The following is a 15,965-nucleotide window of genomic DNA, read 5'->3' as shown; positions in this document are numbered from 1 at the left end:
ATTATTATGAAGGGCAAAAGACATTGTGGGAGAAACGTAGAGAGGGGCCATTATTATCAAGGGCAAAAGACATTGTGGGGGAAACGTAGAGAGGGGCCATTATTATTAAGGGCAAAAGGCATTGTGGGAGAAACGTAGAGGGGGCCATTATTATGAAGGGCAAAAGGCATTGTGGGAGAAACGTAGAGAGGGGCCATCATTATGAAGGGCAAAAGACATTGTGGGGGAAACGTAGAGAGGGGCCATTATTATCAAGGGCAAAAGGCATTGTGGGAGAAACGTAGAGAGGGGCCATTATTATCAAGGGTAAAAGGCATTGTGGGAGAAACGTAGAGAGGGGCCATTATTATGAAGGGCAAAAGACATTGTGAGGGAAACGTAGAGAGGGGCCATTATTATCAAGGGCAAAAGACATTGTGGGGGAAACGTAGAGAGGGGCCATTATTATTAAGGGCAAAAGGCATTGTGGGAGAAACGTAGAGGGGGCCATTATTATGAAGGGCAAAAGGCATTGTGGGAGAAACGTAGCGAGGGGCCATTATTATGAAGGGCAAAAGACATTGTGGGGGAAACGTAGAGAGGGGCCATTATTATCAAGGGCAAAAGTCATTGTGGGAGAAACATAGAGAGGGGGCCATTATTATGAAGGGCAAAAGACATTGTGGGAGAAACGTAGAGAGGGGCCATTATTATCAAGGGCAAAAGGCATTGTGGGAGAAACGTAGAGAGGGGCCATTATTATGAAGGGCAAAAGACATTGTGGGGGAAACGTAGAGAGGGGCCATTATTATTAAGGGCAAAAGGCATTGTGGGAGAAACGTAGAGGGGGCCATTATTATGAAGGGCAAAAGGCATTGTGGGAGAAACGTAAAGAGGGGCCATTATTATGAAGGGCAAAAGACATTGTGGGGGAAACGTAGAGAGGGGCCATTATTATCAAGGGCAAAAGGCATTGCGGGAGAAACGTAGAGGGGGCCATTATTATGAAGGGCAAAAGGCATTGTGGGAGAAACGTAGAGAAGGGGCCATTATTATGAAGGGCAAAAGACATTGTGGGGGAAACGTAGAAAGGGGCCATTATTATCAAGGGCAAAAGGCATTGTGGGAGAAACGTAGAGAGGGGCCATTATTATGAAGGGCAAAAGACATTGTGGGGGAAACATAGAGGGGGCCATTATTATGAAAGGCAAAATACATTGTGGGAGAAACGTAGAGAGGGGCCAATATTATGAGGGCAAAAGCCATTGTGGGGGAAATATAGAGGGGGCCATTATTATGAAGGGCAAAAGACATTGTGGGAGAAACGTAGAGAGGGGCCATTATTATCAAGGGCAAAAGGCGTTGTGGGGGAAACGTAGAGGGGGCCATTATTATGAAGGGCAAAAGACATTGTGGGAGAAACATAGAGGGGGCCATTATTATGAAGGGCAAAAGACATTGTGGGGGAAACGTAGAGAGGGGCCATTATTATCAAGGGCAAAAGGCATTGTGGGGGAAACATAGAGGGGGCCATTATTATGAAGGGCAAAAGACATTGTGGGGGAAACGTAGAGAGGGGCCATTATTATGAAGGGCAAAAGGCATTGTGGGGGAAATGTAGAGATGGGCCATTATTATGAAGGGCAAAGGGCATTTTGGTGGAAACGTAGAGAGGGGCCATTATAGTTCAGCAGCTCGATCTTCATACAGAATAGTGATGGGACTCAACAGTGGCAGAGATCAGCAAATGATGGAAAATCTGCCAGGGAACTGTTCTAGTACGCTTGAAAATTGGTAAAAGGTGGTGCAGATGACCACTTAAACTTAAGGTGGAGTTCCAGTCATAAAATAAAAATACATTATTCAGCTGCATTAAATACAAATAACCACCTTTTTTTACTCACCTTTTCAGGTCTGTTGCTAGGGGGTACGTCGTAATCTGCCTTTTCCTTTCCAAGGCGTCCAATGTAATTTCCCTTGGCGCCGGTGCTCGCTAGTGTTCCTGGGAGATGCTGGTCGCTCAGCTGCACCAGAGCCCGGAAGATAGTGTTTGTGGGCTTCATATGCCCACAAGCACTATGGAAAACTGCCACAAAAGTGGAATATAACATATATTCTTCTATATATTCCTCTATGAAATGGGCAATCAAGCGCCGATTAATCACACAAACGTGAGTGCTCTAAATAAGCCTTATGCCCTGTACACACGGTCGGACTTTCCGACGGAAAATGTGCGATCAGATCGTGTTGTCGGAAAATCCGATTGTGTGTGGGGCTCCATTGGACTTTTTCCGTTGGAATTTCCAACACACAAAGTTTGAGAGCTGGGTCTAAAATTTTCTGACAACAAAATCCGATCGTTTAAATTCCGATCGTGTGTTGACAATTCCGACGAACAAAGTGGCACGCATGCTCAGAATAAATTACGAGACAAAAGTTATTGGCTACTGGCCTCTTTATAGTCCCTACGTACGTGTTGTACATCACCTCGTTCTGAATGATCGGATTTTCCGACAACTTTGTGCAACCGTGTGTATGCAAGACAAGTTTGGCCCAAAATCCGTCAGAAAAAATCAGACGGATTTTGTCGTCAGAATGTCCGACCGTGTGTACAGGGCATAAGAAACAAAAGTTATGCATCCTAAAAAAAAAAAAAAAAAAAAAAATTAACAGTGGGAACTCCGCTTTAAAGTGGTTCTAAAGGCAGCACAACCCCACATAGGAGCCACTGGTGAAATGGGAACCCCCACCCTGCACACCAAATTCCAACAGGCACACTTGAGTCAGGAAAAAACAGTCCAGTGCTTGTTTTTTTCTGTTTTATAGGGAGGGATAAAACTTGAATGGGGTGTAGGGGTGTTATGGGATGCCCACTTGACTTCAGAGCTCTTCAGGGACAACTCTCCTGTATACAGTCTATATACACTCCTTTCTCTTCATTCCTTTTTCTTCTCCCTTCACTTGCTTGAACAAAAAAATACTCAGATGAGGCACTTTTTATTAATCTGGCAAAGCACTCAGCCAGATCAAGCAAATGCCCTGTACAGTCAGGGCCCCTGGACCCCTTTGGTTGTGTATGTAGCGGTGCCCCTGTAGGAGCCGCTGAGTGTTTTGGCCCACCTGTCACCCGGCCCAGCCCGGCATTCACTTCTCAGTCACGTTAAGACAATGAACAGTCCATGTACTTGTTTTTGTTTGTTTTATTGAGGGAATTTAACTTGGATGGGGTGAGGGAAACATGGGATGGCTGGTGAATTGTATATCAATCAATTGGCGGATTGTATATCAATCAACTGGGACAACTATGTAGACTCCTCTGTACAAGTTACTACTTCAGTCTACTCCAGCACTTTCCTTGCTTGCAGACTATTCCTCTTGCTTCTTCCTGCACAACTCTTTATCCCCAGGACCAGCAAGCACATGTAAGATTAGGCCTGACACCGGCTCACGAAGGCCTCAGCAATTGCCCTTTGCAGGCAGGAACCGCAAGCCCCTAAAGTGTAGCAGAAATAGTGCTGTCCTATAGGTGGACTACTGCTCCCAGTCAGCCATCTTCAGGACCTGCCAGCCCTCATGGCTGCAGCTGCCTGACTTCACTGCCCTTGACATTGCAGGCCTCACTTCACCCTCTGCACTTATCTCTGACTGTTTCCTCTCTGTCCTCTCTGGCATGCCTCTGCAGTCCTCCTGACTGTGCATGCCACTCACCAGCACTCCTGGCTGCAACCGATTGTTCCCTCCTGAATTACTAGTTTCTGCTGTCCCCTCTGGCTCCTCCTGTCCAGAACTTTCATGCTTTCCTGATGGGCTCCATCATGCACCCGAGCCCCAATCTCAAGGTCACACAACCCAGACTGGGGGGCTCCCTTAAAGGTCCTGACAGCCTAGTACTCCATCTCCAGTTCTTTCAGCCAACAACTCCTCCCCTACTAGGCTGACTTTAGGTAATTAAGGAGGCCTGCCCCCTGCCAATCCAGGTTGGGATTGGTCAGACCTCCATAGAACACTCCAGGCAGCTCCACCTCTCCTCTCCTCTTCTCCGCTCCTTCTAGAATCCTCTAGAAGAAAGAGGGAGGTCTCAGTGAGGTCACCCCCCAGACTAGAGTGAGGTTACCCCCCAGACTAGAGTGAGGTTACCCCCCAGACTAGAGTGAGGTTACCCCCCAGACTAGAGAGCACCTTCAAGGCCGACAGCTTCATCAGCACTCCTTCTCCATCTTCCACCTGACTGCCCCTGCTGGCATGACTCGAGAGTATTTAAGAGGTGCCAACCCCTTGCCAACCCATTTGGCTGGGGATTGCCTGGGGGCCTCATCAATACTCCAAGCAGCTCTTCCTAAATGCCAACCTCTACTTCTGGAAGCTTCTCCGTCCTGTGCCCTTAGCAGAAAACACCCCCAAAGCATAACGTTTACACCTCCATGTTTGACAGTGGGGATGGTGTTCTTGGAGTCACAGGCAGCATTCCTCCTCCTTCAAACACGGCACGTTGAGTTGATGCCAAAGAGCTTTATTTTGGTCTCATCTGACCACAACACTTTCACCCAGTTCCAGGGGTGGCCCATCCACTAAGCACCTGATTAGAGCCTCTTGGCCAATCAGGAACCCTTTTCCCAATTGGCTGAAAGTAGAAGCATTCCAATTGGCCGAGGAGGAAGGAGACGGAAGCTGCCATGATGCCCGCAGGGGAAAAGGAAGCCACCAGTAATGCCTGCCACCTGAGTGAAGTGCTGCCTGTCATTAAAAGGGGTAAGTGCTCCAAACCTGAACGAATGACTGGACCGGGAATGGTGTATGTGTTTGCCGCCTCCCCCCCCCCAAAAAAATGACCACCAGCCGCCACTGCCCAGTTCTCCTCTGAATCATTTAGATGTTCATTAGCACAGTGGTCATCAACCCTGTCCTCAGGGCCCACTAACGGGCCAGGTTTGCAATATAACTGAAATCTCCCCAAGGTAATACATAAAACCTGGCCTGTTAGTGGGCTCTGAGGACAGGGTTGATGACCATTGGGTTAGCAGACTTCAGACAGGCCTGTACATTTGTTTTCTTGAGCAGGGGGACCTTACGGGTGCTGCAGGATTTTAGTCCTTTACAACGTAGCGTGTTACCAATTGTTTTCTTGGTGACTATGGTCCCACCTGCATTGGGATTGTTGACAAGCTTCTCCTGTGTAGTTTTGGGCTGATTCCTCATCGTTCTCATGATCATTGAAACTCCACGAGGTGAGATCTTCCATGGAGCCCCAGACCGAGGGGATTGACAGTTATTTTGTGTTTCTTCCATTTGCGAATAATCGCACCAACTGTTGTCACCTTCTCACCAAGCTGCTTTGGCGATGATCTTGTAGTCCATTGGAGCCTTGTGTAGGTCTACAATCTTGTCCCTGACATCTTTGGACAGCTCTTTGGTCTTGTTCATGGTGGAGAGATTGAAATCTGATTGATTGATTGATTGCTTCTGTGGAGAGGTATCTTTTATACAGGTAACAAGCTGAGACTAGGAGCACTCCCTTTAAGAGAGTGCTCCTAATCTCAGATCGTTACCTGTATAGAAGACACCTGGGGAGCCCGAAACCTTGCTGACTGATAGGGGATCAAATATTTATTTCACTCATTAAAATGTAAATAAATTTATAACTTTTTTGAAATGCGTTTTTCTGGATATTTTTGTGGTTATTCTGTCTCTCGCTGTTAAAATAAACCAACCATTAAAATTATAGGCTGATCATTTCTTTGTCAGTGGGCAAACGTACAAAATCAGCAGGGGATCAAATACTTTTTTTTTTCTCTTTGTATATATAAACACACAAACGCACGCGTTTGAACTTTGGGGTGCACACCCTAATGCAATAGGCTGGGCACACTTATGGTAGCTTGTTTACAGCTTTACTTTTTTGCACTATGAGTTTCATAGATTTTATTAACCTGTAACATTGAACAAGGCAGGCATGTACTGGCCATTGGGACTACAGGGAGTTTCCCGGTGGGCCGATGGCTCAGTGGGCCACTCTGATGTAAGGGGGCCGGTGATGGGACACTCTGATGTAAGGGGGCTGCTAATGAGGCACTCTGATGTAAGGGGGCTGCTAATGAGACACTCTGATGTAAGGGGGTGCTGATGGGACACTCTGATGTAAGGGGGTGCTGATGAGACACTCTGATGTAAGGGGGTGCTGATGAGACACTCTGATGTAAGGGGTGCTGATGGGACACTCTGATGTAAGGGGGCTGCTAATGAGGCACTCTGATGTAAGGGGGCTGCTAATGAGACACTCTGATGTAAGGGGGTGCTGATGGGACACTCTGATGTAAGGGGGCGCTGATGGGACACTCTGATGTAAGGGGGTGCTGATGGGACACTCTGATGTAAGGGGGCGCTGATGGGACACTCTGATGTAAGGGGGCTGCTAATGAGACACTCTGATGTAAGGGGGCTGCTAATGAGACACTCTGATGTAAGGGGGTGCTGATGGGACACTCTGATGTAAGGGGGCGCTGATGGGACACTCTGATGTAAGGGGGTGCTGATGGGACACTCTGATGTAAGGGGGCACTGATGGGACACTCTGATGTAAGGGGGTGCTGATGGGACACTCTGATGTAAGGGGGCACTGATGGGACACTCTGATGTAAGGGGGCTGCTCAGGGGACACTCTGATGTAAGGGGGTGCCGATGAGACACTCTGATGTAAGGGGGTGCTGATGGGACACTCTGATGTAAGGGGGCACTGATGGGACACTCTGATGTAAGGGGGTGCCGATGAGACACTCTGATGTAAGGGGCTTCTGATGGGACACTCAAAATGTAAGTGGGCTGGTCTGGATGAAGTCCAGGGCCAAATTTCTTTCCCAGTCCAGCCCTGGAACAAGGGTCATTACAAATAACATGCGTTTAAGATTTCTTCAGATAAACGGTTTTTAGAGAATCATTGTAAAAAAAATAAAAAATAAAAAAAAACATTGTTGCATCTGCTGAGAGTTCCCGCAGACCTTTCCGTGAAATGTTTTCCCACTCCCAGCAATTGGGTTGTTCATGAGGATGTAAAGCACTTTCTGCTCAATCGTCTGGAGTTTAAGGGAGTAGCATGAGAAACCTTTTTGGAGAAAATGACAGAGTACACGGCCTATAAATTCCCAAGGAGCCGCGTCGTACAAGATGCAGCCTGTGGCGCCTGGAAGGCCGGGCACTGTAATTTCACCTGTGAAGTGTTTTCTGGCTCTCAAGAAGAGATCATGAAAATAAACACCCGACGGATGTCTGTGATAGGGGCATCGAAAGTTTGAGGCACTTTTGTTTGTGACTTCTACAACTACTAATCACAAAGCAAGGCTCACATCTTTTGTATGGAGGCAAAAAGTACACTGTGCATGGTCAGCATCTAGGATACAATACTTAAAAAGAAAGCTAGTGAAAAAAAAAAAAAAGTCCTCGCTATAAGCAGGGCCATCTTTAACGCAGGGCAAAACGGGAAGATGCCCCGGGCCCAGTCACGGTTGTAGGGCCCAAAGCAGCTGCCCCTTGAACCCGCACTGCCCCACAAATAGTTAATCATTTAATTTGGGAGGGCCAAAGAAAATGTTTTTGCCCAGGGTCTAATTAATATTAAAGACGGCCTGGCAATAAGTGCAAGAGGGTCCTCACAATGCTTCATGGATTGCTTCATGATCCCCATGAAGAAGTCACATGACGTAACGCGTAGGGATTGGCCAGAGGACGAACCGGAAGTAGAGTAAGACGGCATTACACCCTCTTCCTGATTGTGTTTGTTTTTTGCAATCAAAATGTGAGAGTCTTTACTGCTTCTTAATAAATCTACCTGCCGTTTTTTAAACTACTACACTATGGAAGTCTCCTGTTTTTCTCTCTCCCCCTCCTCTCTCTTATTTTGAGCCATACAGTGTGGAATAGAAGTGAATATCCATATTATCCATATTACCTATTCTATAAGCTGGGACTGGCCCTCTAGTGGCGGAATTGTATCACTACATCCCTCCTTTGGATTTCCTGATGGCTATTATTTATGAATGAAATAAGAGAATCCTGGAGTTTGTTTGATTTGCTTATTCACTTCGTTTGAAGGTGAGAGTTCTGGGAGCCTTGAGTAGCGGACATTCTATCATTATTCTATCATTGATCCCTTCTCCATTTTTTATATTTTTATCCGTGCTGTTTTATGGACTATATTTTTCACGGCATTATATGTATGCACATATTTATATTAGTTTGAATTTGTGTATTTTATTTGAGTGGCACGATTTGCGCAGGATCCACCCCTCTATATCCTCACAATGCGTTGCATAACAGAATCGCGTGACTTCCTCAGGGAAAAAAAAAAACCCTTTACCTAAGGCAGTCATGTAACTCTGTGACGCAACATGTTGGGAGGAGCCTATGACAACACACCTCTAAACTGGAAGTTGGCAGGCTGCCATTTTCTGTGAGCCATTCTCAATGCATTTTAAGTTGTGTTATACGTTAATCCTTTAAGCGGAGTTCCAGTCTTTTTTCAGTTTGTTAAAAATCAGCAGCAACAAAAAGTGCGGCCCCCCCTTCCCCAAGGCACCCCCCATGTTGAGGGCACGCGGCCTGGTACGGCTCAGGAGGGGGGGCGCGCTCGCTCACCCCCCTTTCCTGGCCGGCCGGGTAGCGTGCTCGGACAAGGGTCTGGTGTGGACTTTGGGGGAACCCCCACGCCGATTTTTTTCGGCGTTGGGGTTCCCCTTTAAGCCCATTCCAGGCGGCGGAGCCCGCGACGTCTCCTTCGCGGGCCCCGCCTACCTGTACACGCGCTCGAAATGGGCGGACTTTCCGAGCGGGAACAGTTTGCTCATTTCGAAAGTAGCCTACACACGGGCGGACTGTTCGCTCAAACACAGTTTCAGCGGACAGTTTTTCGGAATTTCCGAAAGACTTTGTCCGTCCAACTGTCCGCTGAAACTGTCCGCTGAAAGCCCACACACGAGCGGACTGTCCGCCCAAACACTGTTCAGCGGACAAGATTGGGCGAACAGTCCGCCCGTGTGTACGAGGCCTCACAATGCTAAAGGTTTAAATACTGCCTCCAAGAGAGGGCAAATCTTGTACCAAATGCACAAATATAAAGTCAATTTACTCTTGCTACAAGAAACTCACTTTCAGACTGATTCTCTTCCCTCCTGCCCAGGCAGATATTTTAACTGGAGGTTCCATACTACTAATCCTGTCCAGAAGGCTAAAGGAGTTTCTATTGCTTTCCACAAAACCTATTGATTTAATCGACTATAGTGCAGATTTGAAGTGTATAGTGACAATCAGCGCCAAAAATCTAAAGTGCAATGTACATAAAAATTTATATGAAAAAAGACCCTACAGCTGCTGTAACACTCACAGTGATTCACCACACCAATTGAACAATTATTTCCTTACAGTGCCTTGCAAAAGTATTCACCCCCCTTGGCATTTTTCGTGTTTTGTTGCCTCGCAACCTGGAATTAACATGGATCATTTGAGGATTTGCATCATTTAATTTACAGAACATGCCCACAACTTTGAATATTTTTTTTTTATTGTGAAGCAAACAACAAATAGGACAAAATAACAGAAAAGGTCAATGTGCATTACTATTTACCTCTCTAAAGTCAATACTTTGTAGAGCCACCTATTGTGGCTATCACAGCTCAGAGTCACTTTGGATAAGTCTCGATGAGTCTTGCCACATCTTACCACTGGGATTTTTGCCCATTCCTCCTTGCAAAACTGCTCCAGCTCCTTCAAGTTGGATGGTTTGCACTTGTGACCACAGTCTGACCACAGATTTTCTATTGGATGGAGGTCTGGGCTTTGACTAGCCCATTCCAACACATTTACATGTTTCCCCTTAAAGTGGTTTTAAACCCTTACAACACACTTTGACCTACAGGTAAGCCTAGATTAAGGCTTACCTGTAGGTCCAAGAAATATCTCCTAAACCTACACGGTTTAGGAGATATTTGCCGAAAGACAGGCACCGCTGTCTATGGCGCATGCGCCGTAGACAGCAGCGCGCAGGCGCACTGAGCGCGGCACCGTCAACGGCAATATGCCGAGCGTGGCGGCTCCCATGCGCATGCGTAGCAGTGACGTCATCATGGATTCGCCGATTGACAGCGGCGGAGCAGTGAGACCCACCGAGAAGATGGACTACAGGGGACAGCGGTGACTTCGCTGGCTCCTGTGTCAGGTAAGTGACACATAATGGACTACTATGCGATGCATAGTAGTCCATTATGCTTTACCTTTGCAGGGAATGAAAGAGGAAGTAAACTCATCAGGGTTTACTTCCTCTTTAAACCACTCAAGTGTTGCTTTAGCAGTATGTTTGGGGTCATTTTCCTCCTGGAAGGTGAACCTCCGTCCTAGCCTCAAATCACACACAGACTTGTACAGGTTTTGCTCAAGAATATCCCTGTATTTAGACCCATCCATCTTTCCCTGAACTCTGACCAGTTTCCCAGTCCCAACTGCTGAAAAACATCCCCACAGTATGATGCTGCCACCGCCATGTTTCACAGTGGAGATGGTGTTCTATATGGGTGATGCAATGTCTTGGGCTTGTGCCAGACATAGCATTTTCTTTGATGGCCAAAAAGTTAAATTTTAGTCTCATCAGACCAGAGCACCTTCCTCCATACATTTTGCGAGTCTCCCACGTGCCTTTTCGCAAACTCAAAACGTGACATTTTGTTTTTTGCTAAAAGTAATGTCTTTCTTCTGGCCACTCTGCCATAAAGCCCAACTCTATGGAGCGTACGGCTTATTGTCGTCCTATGTACAGATACTCCAGTCTCTGCTGTGGAACTCTGCAGCTCCTCCAGGGTTACCTTAGGTCTCTGTGCTGCCTCTCTGATGAGTGCCCTCCTTGCCCGCTCCGTGAGTTTTGGTGTGCGGTCGTCTCTTGGCAGGTTTGCTGTTGTGCCATGTTCTTTCCATTTGGTTATGATAGATTTGATGGTGCTCCTAGGGATCATCAAAGATTTGGATTTTTTTTATAACCTAACTGTGACTTGTACGTCTCAACAACATTGTCCCTTACTTGTTTGGAGAGTTCCTTGGTCTTCATCAGGGGTGTAACTATAGGGGGTGCAGCAGTCGCGACCGCAACTGGGCCCTGTGATGCAGGGGGCCCATGCAGCCCCCTCTACATATGGCCGGCAGCTAGGGGTACCAGTGCACCATGCACACGGGTGGCTGGAGGTGGAGGGTGACTAGCAGAGCTCCATGCTCGACTATCGCACTGGCTGCTCTTTAATTGTGCATTCCCCGCATGACCTGTGTCCTCGGCCGGCTCCTCAGAGTACCCCTCTCCAGCTCCATGCATTGCCGCTCAGTCCAATGTCTGTTCTTCCCAGCCAGAGTCCGCCCCCCCCCCCCCCCCCCCCCCGAGTCCGGCCCACTCTGCACTGCGTACTTCTCCTGGGTAAACAAACTTTAAGCACACAGATGCAGTGCAGCCCTATGAGAGCCGGCTTGCTGGAGGACACTGCAGGCTTGTCTGCCAGCCCCCCTCCTCCCCCGTCATACACAGATGATGAAAGGTCTTTCTGGGAGATATGCTGATCGCCCGTCCAGCACACTGGATGGAGCCCAGGCCAACATGGATGAGTGAGCGGCCTACAGCTTGGTCATGGTGAGTGAGAGGACCCCATCCCCCACACACCATTACATACCCCCTCCATCTCCCCCTGGAGACAGGGACCCCTTCTCACGTGGGGACAGGGACCCCCACCTCCCCTGGGGACAGGGACCCCTTCTCACCTGGGGGCAGTAACTTCATCTGCCCTGGAGAAAAGGACCTCATCTCTTCTGGGGACGGGGACCCAATCCTGCCTAGGGACAGTCCCCCAATAGGGCACCTAAAAATAAAAAATAAAAATAATAAAAAAAAATACTGATGCCAGTGGTGGAACTACAGGGCTCACAAAGGTCATACCTGTGACCACGCTCTGGAGTTCCACCGCCCGACTCGGAGGGAAGGGCCCTGGCTGGGGTTCAGGGGGGCCCTTCATGGTTTCTTGCTTCGGGGCCCTGAAGGTTCTAGTTACGCCACTGGTCTTCATCGCTGTGTTTTGTTAGTGGTGCCTCTTTCTTAGGTGTTGCAGCCTCTGGGGCCTTTCAAAAAGGTGTGTACACATGGATGGGCATGTTTCGGGTGGAGGAACTTGACTGGCCTAAACTCAACCTGACAGAACACCTTTGGGATGAATTAGAGCGGAGACTAGGAGCCAGACTTTCTCATCCATTATCAGTGCCTGACCTCACAAATGTTCTTCTGGAAGAATGGTGAAATATTCCCATAGACACACTCCTAAACCTTGTGGACGGCCTTCCCAGAAGAGTTGAAGCTGTTATAGCTGCAAAGGGCGGGGCCAACTCAATATTGAACCCTACGAACTAAGACTGGGATGCCATTAAAGTTCATGTGCGTGTAAAGGCAGGTGTCCCAATACTTTTGTCAATATAGTCTATATACTGTAGATAAATAAATTGAAAAATAAATCAATGTTTGCCTTTAGGTGTCCTTGAATTCTGAACTTCAGACAAAAAAAAAAAGATAAAAATAAATAGCTCCATTAAAAAATGATTAAAATAAAATAACAAAACCCGCTTTTGTGGCAATATTCAGTTTCAGTTCTAATATTTTGCTGAAGCACCTTTTTCTGCCACTAGGTGTCCTCATGTTGATTCTCAGCATCATTTAATTCACTTCCTCTGAGCCCAGGTTGTCCTGGACATGCCCCCAAGCTGTGACTGGACAGTGAAAAGAGAAGCAGCCCAGTCATGATTTGTGATTCATTTGTTTCTTTTATATCTGCCTGGAGTTCAGCTTTGAATTCAAAAAAAGTAAAGACTTCCTCTTTCCCTCTCTCAGTAACAAGAATCCCATCTTAAAACAATCAGCTCAGCAACAAGTGGCTCTTTATATAAGAAAAAGCTTGCTTTCCTGTTTGCAGAAGTGGCATAAACAAGAACAAATGTCACATGGTAATTTGTATTTGCGACTAATTACGACTCTTGGAATTTTGCTGTTAAAAGTGGAACATTGTGGAGTGCCGCATCCATATTATTTATGCAATTAGGTCACTTATTTATGTCTAAAAGACAAATCTGAGGAATGAGGACCCAAGGGATCATTTTCCAGCATGAAAAAGCTTCTCTTCTGGCTCACCGTGACCTTCTCTCTTCTTCCTAAGAGGCAATTATTTAAATACTTGACGGAGTCTTGGTGTTTGCAATTTGTCCCATATCTTTTTACATTCAGGAGAGCCGTGTTTGATGCCAAACTCTCCATTCTTACTACCAGGAGGTGCCGGCAAACCAGCAGGCAGTTCACAAGCTCCTACTTCATGTGCCAACCATACACACAGCAATTTAATGAAGCTATCCAACATCCGATTCTAATTTTTATCAAAATCACAAGGCGAATAAATAAAATATTGGTTTCCAATGATGGCAAAGACATGGGTCCAAATTGTCCCAAGTAAAAAATAAAATAAAAATCTGCTTGATTTTGATTCCATTTATATTTCAAATCTATTGTTTGTATCCCCATTGGGAACATGTCCTCTCATTTCTGGTCCCCATGTGAGTCAGGGAATGATGAGATATCATTTGAAGGGAAGTCTCTCCAGTGGGGATGCCAATAGCAATAAAAGCTCTTCCGTGCTCGGAAATCAGGTGAATCAGGGGGTGACAAAATGTCAAATGAGGACAAGTCTCTCCAGTGGGGATGCCAACATCAATTAACATTGTCAGTGTTGGGTTCAGCCCTTCCTTCTCTGAGCTGGCCGCTCAGTTGTCGGCTAATTGCCAACTTCTATCTCTCTCCACAGTTATTCAGCCGTTGATGATCCCGCTCGTCAGTCCTGCTTGCGACCCTTGTTCTCTGTCCTCCATCTACTGATTCCTTTCCACTGCCCAGCCGACCCCTGCCCTCTGCCCTGCCGACCCCTGTCCTCTGTCCTGCTGACCCCTATCCTCTGTCTACTGATTCCTTTCCACTGCCCTGCGGACCCCTGTCCTCTGCCCTGCTGACCCCTGTTCTCTGTCCTGCTGACCCCATCCTCCGTCTACTGATTCCTTTCCACTGCCCTGCCGACCCCTGTCCTCTGTCCTGCTGACCCTTGTCCTCCGTCTACTGATTCCTTTCCACTGCCCTATGGACCCCTGTCCTCTGCCCTGCTGACCCCTGTTCTCTGCCCTGCAACTCCTGTTCTCTGTCCTGCTGACCCCTGTCCTCAAACCATAATCAAACTGCGTGTGAACAGCCCGATGTAAGAGCGATTCTAAGAGGGCATTTGCTAAGAGGGGGTGGGGGTATTTTGTAAGAGAGGGAATGGGTATGACTCCCTGTACCCTGCCCTTCTGATCCCATGTCCTTTGCACTGCTGACACTATGTTCTCCATCTTACTGACCCCTGTCCTCCGCCTACTGACCCCTGTCCACTGTCCTGCTGACCCCTGTACTCCATCCTGTTGACACCTGTTCTCCATCCTGCCAACCCCTGTTCCCTGTTCTACCGACATCTATCCTCCGCCTTGCTGACTCTTGTCATGCACCCTGCTGACACCATGTCCTCCATCCTGCTGACCCCATGTCCCCTGCCTGCTGACCCCTGTTCTCCATCCTGCCAACCCCTGTTCCCTGTTCTCCAGACACCTGTCTTCTGCCTTGACAACCCTGTCCTTCGCCCTGCTGACCCTTGTTCTCCAGACTGCTGAACCCATGTCCTCCATCCTGCTGACCCCATGTCCTTCATCCTTCTGATTCCTTTCCACTGCCCTGCCGACCCCTGCCCTCCATCCTGCTGACCCCTGTCCCCCATCTTGCTGACCCCTGTCCCCCATCCTGCTGACCGCTGTCCCCCAACCTGGTGATCCCTGTACACTGCCCTGCAGATCCTTCATTTCTGCCATACCATCTTCCCTGATAACCGCTGCTCTCCATTCAGTTAACCCCTGTCGTTAGCCCTGCTAGTGTCCTGTACATTGCCCTGCTGACTCCCTGTCCTCTGCCCTGCTGCCCCCTGTATACTGGCCTGATAACCCAGTGTAAACTTCCCTACAAACGAATGGCCTCTGAACACTACCCTACAAACTGCTGACTCTATCCTCTGCCCTGCCGATCCCCTGTACATTGCCCTACCTACTCCTATACACTGTCCTGCTGACCTCTCATCCTCTGCCCCCTGACATTTTTTACTGCACCCCAACATCAGATAGGCTAGATCCGGCCCTGCGTGTATACTACAATCCAGTGGCGGCTGGTGCTCCATTTTTTTAGGGGGGCGCAAAAAAAACCACAACCAACCCCCCCCCCCCCCAACCTCACTTGCCGTGACTGGGCCTATAGACAGAGGGATAGATTGGATAGGACAGACAGATAGACAAATAGACAGATATACATAAGATAGACATACAGACAGGTAGATATGCAGTTAAACAGATAAATAGATATACATAGATATACATAGATATAGATAGATATACAGATAGATGGGTAGATAGAGATAGACAGATAGATAGATAGATATACATATAGATAGATATACAGACAGATAGATAGATATACAGACAGACAGACAGACAGACATACAGACAGATATATATATATATACATAGAGACAGACAGACAGACAGACAGACAGATAGACAGGGTGAGAGGTGAGAGGGAGAACACTGACCTGTGGAGGATGACAGTAGGACGCAGTGCTGGGAGCCCTGGTTGTATACACAGTATATTAGAAGACATGTCAGATCCACTGCACAACTCCTCTATAGCAGTTCAGACTTTTTCCCACCCTGGCCAGGCCCCACCATGCTTGGTACTCCTGTTGCATGCAATATAAGTTTTCCCCTGCCTGCAGCCACTCTACCCTTCCAATTACCGGTGCTTAGTGATACGCTTTTGGCATTTTCCTTGCCCAGCAACAGCTAGCCAGTTCCACCTAAACCATCCCCCTCCACCC

Source organism: Lithobates pipiens, unplaced genomic scaffold (assembly GCF_037356315.1).
Source record: "Lithobates pipiens isolate NorthernLeopardFrog02 unplaced genomic scaffold, aLitPip1_a1.2 Scaffold_37, whole genome shotgun sequence".
NCBI lineage: Eukaryota > Metazoa > Chordata > Amphibia > Anura > Ranidae > Lithobates > Lithobates pipiens.
Note: the sequence above shows the minus strand (reverse complement) of the source record.